Consider the following 11,591-nt stretch of genomic DNA (forward strand, 5'->3'; position numbering starts at 1 on the left):
CGTGGACCTGCCGCAGGCATGCCTGCGGCAGCTCCACCGGAGCCACGAGACCCGCGCGCGGGGCGGCGAAATGTCCCGGCGCCTAGGGCGCCAGAAACCCTAGCGCCGGTCCTGACTAGCAGGTATAGCAAGAGTGCCCCTTCCTGCTTCAATCTACTTTAATCACAGCTTGGGAGGACTGAAGTACAAGGGTGACATTGCAATAGGCTGAAAATGGAGCTGCCACTTTCCCAACCCTTCAGCGAGGAGAAAGGAGATGAGAGCCAGTGGGGTAACAAATTATGCAAGAGAAATCCACCCTGCAGCTTCGAGATCCATCCTGCAGATTGGAAAGGACTGTTTTCCTCTAGAGGAATTAGTATGTATGGGATGCAGGAGAAAACAACAATTCGTATTGCTGATGCCAGAGAGGAACATTGTCAGAGACTGTTCCATGGCAATTCATATTGAAGCTGCTGGATTCAGAGGTCAAGCAGCTCTCACTGCCTGAGTTCTCACTTTCAGATGCAAATCCACCTGGAGCTGTTTTGCTCTATGCCAACTGCAATCAAAACCACTCTTATTTCCATAGCTGGGGTGTGTGATTGTACAGGGTGGGCATACTCTCACTCCCACATTAGCAAGGTCCTGCTATCCACTCTTACAGTGAGGGATCCCCGTCAGACATGCCACTGCATGTAGTCCGACCAGGCCAACCACACTGGATTTTCTGTCCCTGAAGGCCATTCTTCTGCAGGCTGTCTCCCGGCTCCTCCCCCAGGAGGCACAAGGTAAGGCGGGTAGAACAGAAGTTAGTGGGAGCCGCACCTCCATTCACATTAACACTTCAGAGAATGGGAAGTAGGAGAGATAAATGGGATAAGCCACTGTGGTAGGGGTGGGGAAGCACAAGAAGATGGAGAATGGAAGGTCATAGCATGGCCATGGAACATTGGAAGGCCCTAAGAGAATACATGTGGGTGAATGGGATAGAGAGAACACGGAAGAAAGCCAAAGGGAACATACACCACCTTACTGGAGTAAGGGAGAAGCAGGAGAGCTCAGTAGAGGAACAGACAGTATAACATGGGGGAGACAGAGAGAAGCGCTGAATAAGGAGAACCAACGGGGCTGAAGCCGTCAGCCCTTAGGAAACAGGAGCTACTACTAAATGCTGCAGCATATCACCTGAGCAACACAGGCTACCACAAAAGCGTCAAACCTGTCCTTGACTCTCTGCACTGGCCTCCCACAGAATATTGAGACCAGTTCAAGATTTTGGTCCTTAACTTCAAGGCACTTGATGGCCTGTGCCCAAGATATCTAAAAAGATCACTTAAGGCCCCAGAATGAGAACCACAGTCAACAGCTCCACTCCTGAGGCACAACGGAACTCTTCACCATAAGGATAAAGCTTGTCTGTGTGGGAGACAGAGCTTTCTTGGGGAGCAGTCTACACTGGAAGAAACTCTCCAGGAACTAAGGACTATCACAAACTTCACCATCTTCAGCTCCAAATGTAAGGCACATTCCCTTGACCGGCCATGCACAATTCCTTGACCTGCCTTCTCTAACATAAACGTAGATCAGTGTGTACAGATCTATTTTTTTAAAAACCCCTACCAAAACACTACACTGCACAAAGTATTTTCTTGGTTGGGAGAGGCTGAGAGAGAAAATGAACCACATGTGACAGATACTAGTCACATGAACGTCTGAAAGTGCTCAGATATAACACTGACTAGGGTATTATAAGAACTTACACAGCATAAAATAGAACAGAATAAATGAAAGAATGGGGGGGGGGAATCAAAGGGGGCAGAAAGATAAAAGCAGAGAGAATGATGATCATGGCAAAGAATAATGGAAAACGACACAGAAGCCCGAAGGAGAGAATAAGAAAATAAACTATAGGCCAGATGCTCAACTAGCATGAACTGGTGAAGCTCCACTGAAGTCAACAGATCTATGGTCCTAGTCTAGTAAAACATGTGATTGATCTAGCTACCTCATTCAGGACTGTGAAAAGTTTTAGACCCTGTACAATTTAATTAGGTCAACTTAACCCCTAGTGCAGGTAGGTCAACAAAATAATTATTCCATCAACATAGCTACAGCCTCCCAGAGAAAACAGAAAAAAACCCTTCTGTTGAAATAGGAAGTGTCTACACTACAGCAGTACAGCTCTAGCAGTTGTAGTGGAGATATACCTTAAAGCCTTGGCTACACTTGCAAGTTGCAGCGCTGGTGAGGGGGTTACAGCGCTGCAACTCACTCGCTGTCCACACTTACGAAGCCCAGCCAGCACTGCAACTCCCTGGCTGCAGCGCTGGCTGTACTCCTGCTCGGCTTCGGGTGTAGCGAAACCAGCGCTGGTGATGCAGCACTGCTCATCAGGTGTGGACACTAACCAGCGAAGGTACGGTCATTCTGTTATTCCTGTCCAACGCCTGCAACGGCTCGATGGTGCATTGCTTCCCGTTTGCAGCCGTTTGTGCCATTGTGTCTGTTGCGTTGGATTTCTGATAGAAATGGAGCCCGAGAGCTGCTGAGGACGTTCTGATGACGTGCCCAAACACATCACGTTTGCAGTTGAGGCTATTCTTCAGCTCCAAGTGACAGTGAGGAGTCAGAGATGAACTATAGATTCGTCTGACGCTTCCTGCACGAAATTGCCTTGTGGCAGTATGTGACCGTGCTCAGCAGCATGGAACCTCCGCGCTTGTGGCTGGGAAGAACAGGAGCACTGAGTGGTGAGATCACATCATCGCTGCAAGTACTGGGGACTGACGAGCAGTGGCTGCAGGAACTTTTGGAATAGAAAAAGCCTACTTTCATGGGACTGTGTGCTGATGCCGGCCCAAAACCTGCAGTGCAAGGACACGAGATGAGAGCTGCCTTACCTGTCGTGGGAAGCGGGTGGCTATTGCCGTCTGTCGAGTCTGTCTAACTTAGTCCAGACACGCTACCGATTTCAGCTCGCCGAACTCCTGAGTGGGAAAAGTGTCAAACCGTTGGAATCAGTTTGACGCAGTTGTCAGGGCCATTAATCTGCATCCTTCAAGTATAGAAGCATATTCTCTGAGGGTAAATGTGGCAGGCATTGTGCGATGTGCTTTTTGCACAAAGGTTCCTAACTGTGGAGGGGGCGATAGATGGGACTACATATTCCTATTCTGGCCCCACTCCACCAGGCCATCCCGTAGTACATAATTGGACAGGGGGTATTGTCTGCTATGGTCTCCAGGTCACTTGGATGGATCACCTACGGGCGTTTCAACTGACAGCTACACAGGGCTGCGCTGGAAAAGGTGCATGATGCACGCGATCTTTCGGAACAGTGGCCTGATTCAGGACAGGCAGGCTTGGCTTGGTTTCCGACAGAGATCGCAGTGGGTGATGCGAATGCCCATTGATCCTTGGAGACCCCGCATACCTACGTAATGCCTTGCTCATGCAACCAATACAGGAAGCTTGACAGACGCAAGGACCGGGTTCAACCAGGCTGACCCCGGTGCGAAATGATGTGGAGTGTGCTTCTTGGGCCGGTTCAAAAGCGCGCTGGAGGTGTCTTTACGGGAAGCTAGAACTTGGGAAAGCAGCATGCCCTGCGGATATCGCCGTGCTGTAACATCCATAATATTTGTGGAAGGGAGGGTGAAACATTCAGGGATGAATGACTCGAGTCAGCTCTTGAGGCTGTATTTGCACAGCCAGAGACTGGGCTAAAGAGAGGGCCAGCACAGGGCTTCAAGATAGTGGATACGCCTTAAGGAGCAAGTTAAGCTGAAAGCCAACAGTATGTTGGTGCCCTTGCACAGGAGTTGATGCCAAAGGGTTACATGATTTGCAGTACATGCTTTTCCCCCTTGTGGTCAGTATGTTTCCTTGTCTGTAATTAATACAAAACTGTTATTGTAACGAAGACAGCCAAAATCTACCTTTCAATTAACAATACCCCAGTACCCACGACACACACCGCAGGGGGGACCGTGGGTGTGAACCTTGTAACCAGTTAGGGTATAGATATATTGTGCTGCCTGGCAGTGCTGTGCAATGTCCTGCTGTGCACTTTTCAGGATAATAGCATGACGATGCATGGTTGACATGGGGAGATTCAGAGTGCACGGTCCAATGGGTCATACTGTATTCCGGACATAATAAGAGGCTGCAGGAAGGAGGGAAACAGAAAAGCAGGAAAAAAGAACAGGCTAACAACAGAAAGGAATTGGCTGTCAAGAGACGCACAAACCGGCTGATAAGCGTCCTGGAGCGCCAAACGGACTGTATGCAGTCAATGGTAGCCATGCAGGCAGAGCACTACCGTGCTTTCTTCCCCCCATCCCAAAGCTCTCTCCGTTGTGCCCCACTGTTTTCTCAAAACCCCTTCTCCAGCATCCTGTATGACCCATTGGACCGTGCACTCTGAATCTCCCCATGTCAACCATGCATCGTCATGCTATTATCCTGAAAAGTGCACAGCAGGACATTGCACAGCACTGCCAGGCAGCACAATATATCTATACCCTAACTGGTTACAAGGTTCACACCCACGGTCCCCCCTGCGGTGTGTGTCGTGGGTACTGGGGTATTGTTAATTGAAAGGTAGATTTTGGCTGTCTTCGTTACAATAACAGTTTTGTATTAATTACAGACAAGGAAACATACTGACCACAAGGGGGAAAAGCATGTACTGCAAATCATGTAACCCTTTGGCATCAACTCCTGTGCAAGGCGACCAACATATGCTGATCGGCTTTCAAGTCCTTAAATTGCTATCCTTAAGGCGTCCACTAACCTGAAGCCCTGTGCTGGGCCTCTCTTTAGCCCGTCTCTGGCTGTGCAAATACAGCCTCAAGAGCGACCTCGAGGTCATTCATCCCTGAATGTTCACCTCCCTTCCACAAATATTATGGATGTTACAGCACGGCGATATACGCAGGGATGCTGCTTTCCCCAAGTCTAGCTTCCCGTAAAGACACCATCCAGCGCGCTTTTGAGACGGCCCAATAAGCCACTCACGTCATTCGCACCGGGTCGCCTGTACGTTGAACCCGGTCTTGCCTGTCAGCTTCTGTATATGTTGCATGAGCAAGCATTACGTATGCGTAAGCGGGGTCTCCAAGGATCACATGGCATTCGACATCACCCACTGCTGATTCTCTGGGTCGCGAAACAAGTCCCAGCCTGCGACTGTCCTGAATCAGGCCACTGTTTCCGAAAGATCGCGTGCATCATGCAACCTTTCCAGCCAGCCCTTGTGTAAGCTGTCAGTATAACGCCCGACGGTGACAGCCAAGTGACCTGGAGAACCATAGAGACATCCCCCCTGTCCATTTATGTCACTCGGATGGCCTGTGGAGTGGGGCCAGAATAGGAATAATGTGGTACCCATCTATCGCCCCATCCACAGTTTAGGAAACCTTTGGCAAAAGCACATCCCACAATGCCTGCACATTTCCCTCAGAGATCAGCTTCTATCTTAGAAGGATCGATTAATGGCCCTGACAACTTGCGGTTCAAACTGAATTCCGAACGGTTTGACACTTTTCCACTCAATATCGGCGAGCTGATCGGTAGTGTCTGGACATTTGCAGCTCGTCCAGACGTGCAATAGCCAGCCCGCTCCCACTGACAGGTAGGCAGCTCTCAGTCTCGTGTCCTGCACTGCAGGTTTTGGGCCGGCTCAGCACACAGTCCCATGAAGTGGCTTTTCTATTCCAAAAGTTCTGCAGCCACTGCTCGCGTCACCCAGATACTTGCAGGATGATGATGATCCACCACTCAGCTGCTTGTTCTTCCCAAGCCAAAGCGGGAGTTCCATGCTCTGACACGTCCATGTACTTGCCACAAGCAATTTGTGCAGGAAGCGTCAGACGAATCTAGTTCATCGTCTGACTGCCTCACTGTCACGTTGGAGCTGAAGGAATAGCCTCACTGCCAAACGTGATGTGTTGGCACAGTCATCAGACGTCCTCAGCAGCCCGGGCTCCATTTCTATCAGAATCCCGCAACAGATCACAATGGCACAAACGGCTGCAAAGGGAAGCAATGCACCGGAGCGAGATCCGTTGCGCGTTGGACAGAGAAGCAGAATGACCGTACCTTCCGTCCCCTTCCCACAACCCACAGTGCCGAAATGGGACGAGGTGCCCTGTGGGATAGCTGCCCACAATGCACCACTCCCAACAGCGCTGCAACTGCTGCAAATGTGGCCACACTGCAGCGCTGGTAGCTGTAAGTGTGGCCACACTGCAGCGCTGGTCCTACACAGCTGTACGACCACAGCTATAACTCCCAGCGCTGCACATTTCCGAGTGTAGCCAAGCCCTAAGACCATTTCTACCAGCTGAGAATTTGGCCATTTAAAAAGAACCAGACTAGGATCTACATATTTTATAAAGAGGAAGCGAGAACAGCATGATTTTGTTTTGTTTTTGAAGAACAGAACAGAAAAGAATAGGGTGACTAAACACAAAACAGGAAGAACGGGAAAAAAAGGATAAGCCACTGAACAGAATTAGAAGTTAATGAAAATGGGAGATGGGAGGAGAGAAAGAAAAAGCAGCAAAAAGATGGAACTATGAGAAAAAATAAGCTAGAAAATACCAACGAACAGTAGGCTAGTAGAATAACTTATTTATTCATGAGCCTCCATTTTATTTTATTGTGTTTTCCTGGCAGACGTGCCACAACTCTAAAGTTTGAGAGCGCGGGAATGATGTGGCTTTGGGGATCTGAGTCTTTTATTTAATTCTATTACAGTTGGGCAGGTCTTTTGAAATGTAAATGCCCTAGTGGCAGGTAATCACATTCTTCAAATGGCAAGACTAGGCACAGAAGGGATGTTGCCGAACAACTTAAAAGAATCTGAGAGGGATTCAGAGGAAGGTAAACAGGAGGAGTGGCCTGTTTATAAATAGTCAGGATGGAGGGAGACCAGCTATTCCTCTGCTAAAGCTAGAGCAGTCAGAGCCCCAACACAGCATACAGATTCTGAAGGGTAAAAGAAACAAAAACACACAAAAGCCCTTATCTCCTTGCTAACGGGCAGTTAATTTACATTAGAAGGGCTGGGTATGAAGAGCTTGATTCACTTCTGTTGGCACTAAGGGGTATAAATAAAACTGGAGTGGAATGCAGGCAGCTACAAGTTAGGGGAGGATACTCATCCTGAGAGAGAGGGCAGGTTGTGTTTCCAACACTGATTTGATGCAGGGGCTCTGCCAGAACATTCTCATACATAGGGAGCACCAGTGGCAGAGGCTATCAAGGGAATATGCTGCATCAGTATAACAGTAAGCCTGGCAATGCCACCTCCCCAACCACTTGCAAGTTCCCTGGTGGAACAGCGGCTTGAGGTGCCTTGTACAGCTCCATCTCAACTCCAAGCAGACTTTTTGCACCCAGGAACAACGGCCCAGACCCTCAAACGTATTTAGGAAATCAGTAGAAGTTAACAGTCTACATATCCTTGAGGATTTGGGCCTCTGTGACATTCATTGTGTCAGGGCTGAATCAAGCCCCTAGTGTTGATGTTAACTTCCTGACTTGATTGTTACCATTATTCTTCGAAAACTGTAATTAAATTATTAGGGTTATCTTGATTGCCTGATTTATTATTCACTCTGGCTTTTGATTGTTTTATTCTTCCCTTGGGAAATTTTGATATGCCTGGAGTAGTCACAAAGGCAATGTTTCTTGGTGTAGGATTACCGTTTTTTTGGTGCAAAGGATACTTTAGGGCAAATTCTGATCTCACATAAATCTAGAATAAATATTGACTTCAGTGGAGTTACTCTGGATTGACATCAGTGTAACTGAAAGGAGAATCTGATCCCTTCTCATTCCCCTTCTTCTGCTTGTATTTAAGGACATCTTGTTGAAGGACTGCTGACATTCTCATCCTTGGCTTAGTGCTATGAATTATACACACACGCTTACTTTCTCCGGCAGGAGGAAATGAGGAACAATGCACTCACTAGCTCCTCTTAGAAAACTGCTTTATATCCTAAATTATCAATATATTTAGTCAATTTTACTTAAATAAGTTTTCTTAAATTGTTCTTCACTTTCAATTAAATCAAGTGGTGTTGCTCTCCTTTATGTTTGTTCAGCTATGAAAAATTTAAATTAACACCATATTTTAAAGAAGTCTTTTCAGGACATAATATCCTGCTTAAACCCCTGCTTTTACTATTAGTTTAAATAAAGAATCTTGAAAATATTCAAAATTCAGATTTTCCCCCATTAACCAACATTCCCCCCCCCCCATACAATTCAATCCAAGCATGGGCTTTGGGGGACATTTTTTCCTAGATCTCTCTTCTCTTGTTATGAATAATTGCTTGGTGACAAACTGGCAGCACCCCTAACTGATTCTGTAACACACTAAGCAAAGTTGTAAAGCCAGCTGTTTCTTGCCAAACTTCTGGGAAACCTGGCCAGTTATTGCTAAAACCAATGATTCAACTCTAGTTGATTATAACAGGGATACATTTTCTTAAAATACTGTCCTCATGATCAAGGAAAATGGCTAAAATAAGAAACCATTGCCCAGAATGCCCACCCTCTGAAAAATCAGTCTCCTTTAATGCATCTCATGTTGGACACCCAAAAACCGAAGCACCCAGAATCACTAGTCACATAAAAAACAAAAACAAAAAAAAGAATTGGTGCATGACTACATACAGAGAATTGTATCTATAGGTAAGCAACACTGTTTTTACTGCACTTATTTAGAAGTTACTCTAACTTACTCCATCTTTCCAACTCTTTTGACCTCTGTTACTGATAGACGCTTAGATAAGAACTTTAATTCTGGGAAAGTAATTGTGGTAAAAGGATTTTTGGTAGCTCCATAAATTCTGGTAATGGAATCAATATACTCCTGCTGTTCAAATCTTGAGGTACACCCTCCTGCTAGATAAGTCATTGGTACTCTGTTTAAGACTATAGCTCACAGAGAGCAATCAGCAGTTGTACTTTGCATTAGGCAAGAATAAACTGTGTTGGAATGGGGCTCTCAGACTGTGATCCCTGGAAAAGAGTTCTGAAAGTGATCCATGAGGATTGTCATTGTCTCATTGAAACACAGATTTAAATTCTTCATTATAAGAGGAAGACACTTTTAAAAAACAAAACCACTACCTTGATCCACAAACAAGGAGTTTACCTCCAGTTTAGCAAGTCTGATCTCAGCCTGCCTTCCATGGGCACGGGAGCTGCTTCAGATCCACTTGGTCAGTCTCTTGCTAGGACTGAAGGAAAGACTGAGCTCCGCAATGCGAAAGGGACTCAGCTGTGTACCTATTGATCTGCCCTGGAGAGTGACCATTCTCAGCAGCAGCAGTGAAACTAACTAGCTAAGCCCCAGCCTCCCGTCCAACATCAGACGGGAGTAATCACCGCAACTGCCCACCGGCTCCACGCAAAGCAGGCGTTTCTTCTAACAGAGGGCAGCCCAGGGCTCTGCTAGCCCCAAATATAAGCCAGCGGCTTTCTCGTGTTCAGGGGGGGCTTGATTTGTCTTAACTGATCAGCGCTGGCCCCGGGGCAGAGCCAGCGGCGCTCCCTGCGCGCAGGGCAGGCTGGCGGGGAGGGATGAACAGTCCCCAGGCATCCAGCAGCAGAGGACAACCGAAGCAGCCCCTCAAGCTCTACGGAAACTTGCAGCCCCAGCTCCGGTAGGGGACTCGAGCGAGGAGCGGCGCGAGAAGGGGGGCGGCCGAGAGGCACCAACTAAGTTGCCCCGCTCCGTGGCGCAGGTCGGGGGCAGCCGCTGGAAGTTTGGGGCTCCCCGCCATAAGGGGTGAGCGGGGAGGGGCGGCCCGGCTTGAAAGGCAAAGCCGCCGGCTAGACAAGACATACCTGGGGGAGGGCGGGGCTGGTCCCGGCGCGGAGCTGAGCGGCCCATCCACGCGTCTCTCCCGCTCCAGCAGCGAGCCCTGGGCCCGGCCCGGCTAGGCTCAGCGCGGCGCGCCGCGGCGGGGGGAAGATGCGCAGGGAGAGGTGGGCGGTGTTAGGCACGCAGAGGCGCCCTCCCCATTGGATTTTCCCCAGCCCCTTGGCCGCCGTGTGCCAGCTCGGGCTGGGCTGTGCGCACCTCCACTGAGGACACAGCGCCGCCCCCAGGACTTAGCCTGCCCCCCCCCTCCCCCGGGGAGCTGTCCGAGGACACCAAGAGCGAGCGGTGCGAGACAGGAGGCTGCCAGAGACCTCAAGCACCAGCAAGTGAAGCCGCCGCTGGGATGGGACCGGGAACATCAGCGATCCTGGGCGCTGGGACTCCAGCCAGCCCCGGCGTCAGATTAGACTTCGGGACTGAGTACTTGCTCTGTTACCGTGTGTGTGTATTTACCGCTGGGGACAGTTAAAGTAGATCACCTGACACAGATCCCTGCGAAGTGTTGGGGTCTTTGGTGGGAACCGTGCGCCCTACCCCAGCACGTGTTAGCCAACGAGGGGAAATCAGAAACCTCCCATCAGAAGGGGAAGAGGTAAGAAGCTGTATCCCGCCGATTTGGGGCTCTCCCCCCGCCCTTAAAATCTAAACAAAGAACAAGTATCTCTGCCCCTGTTGTGCCGCCGGAACGCGGAGCACATCGTATCAGGGCACAGCAGCCCCACAACTGCCACCCGCATCCAGCTACATTTTTACCCCACTAACCCTAATTCTACTATATGAATAACGCTCATGTTTAGCTGTTCCTGTTGTACCCGCTCAAACGCCAGATCCTGATGCATCCTCCCAGCTCAACAGCGCCATTAAAACACAGATCTTGTTTCTGTCGACTCCAAAATAAACTGTGCCTCAAAACAGAGAGCGAGTCTTGCTTCTACTATTCCACCAAACTGGATCCCAACACATCCTGGTACAGGAAAGCTGCAAATTCAACTGGAACCTGGATCCTGCTAATTTTTTGGGTACATACCTTCTTCTATTGTCTGAACTCAGTACACATGCAGCTTCTCCTGGTCCATCAGAATAATTTGGATCCTAACATAAAAACTCACTGGATCAAGGTGCCAGATCAGAGTTTGAGATACTGTTGTATTGGGATGCATTAAGGTTTGTTAGTTTGGTGCAGCTGGAGTAGCTGGATTTGTTGTGTATATGCCCAGTGGAATTTGAGGGCTGGGGACCAAAAAAACCAGGATCCAGCTTTTACCTTTTTCCTCTTATTCAACAATAGTATTGAGCATCACATGTATAATGAAAACACTGAATTACAAGAGCTTTCAACCTGCTGATTTACTAATGTGGAAAACAAATAGCTTCATTTGCAGAGGAGATGGTGCAGAGTGCAAAGTAATGACGCTTATAGGGCACACAGTGTTTAAAACATACATTAACATAAATGTGATCTGAATATCATTTAGAATACAATTACATTTGATTGTGATTGCCTATTTTAACAACTGCCATCCCTCAGAACACACCCACTGCACACTGACATTGACACTATACACACACACTACATACACACTTTCTCACGCATACAAACACTATACTGTCTCACACAATATCCAGATTACACATGCAAAAATTCTTTTTAGGAAATATAAATGTTTTCCTCCTTCTTATAAGCTGTGGAAATGTATACTCTACC

At 48.2% G+C, this 11,591-nt stretch overlaps 1 protein-coding gene across 1 annotated transcript in view; it reads right to left on the reverse strand.

Annotated features, from left to right (window-relative positions):
• LOC116831228 (delayed-rectifier potassium channel regulatory subunit KCNS3) overlaps window positions 1-9,991 on the reverse strand; it is a 54,242-nt gene extending 44,251 nt beyond the window's left edge. Inside the window, exon 1 of the mRNA XM_032791063.2 lies at window positions 9,850-9,991. The gene's annotated coding sequence lies outside the window, so the exon portion shown is untranslated. The remainder of the gene's footprint in view (window positions 1-9,849) is intronic.
• Window positions 9,992-11,591: the final 1,600 nt, after the last annotated feature.

The sequence above is a fragment of the Chelonoidis abingdonii genome, chromosome 3, assembly GCF_003597395.2.
Source record: "Chelonoidis abingdonii isolate Lonesome George chromosome 3, CheloAbing_2.0, whole genome shotgun sequence".
In the NCBI taxonomy this organism is placed as follows: domain Eukaryota; kingdom Metazoa; phylum Chordata; order Testudines; family Testudinidae; genus Chelonoidis; species Chelonoidis abingdonii.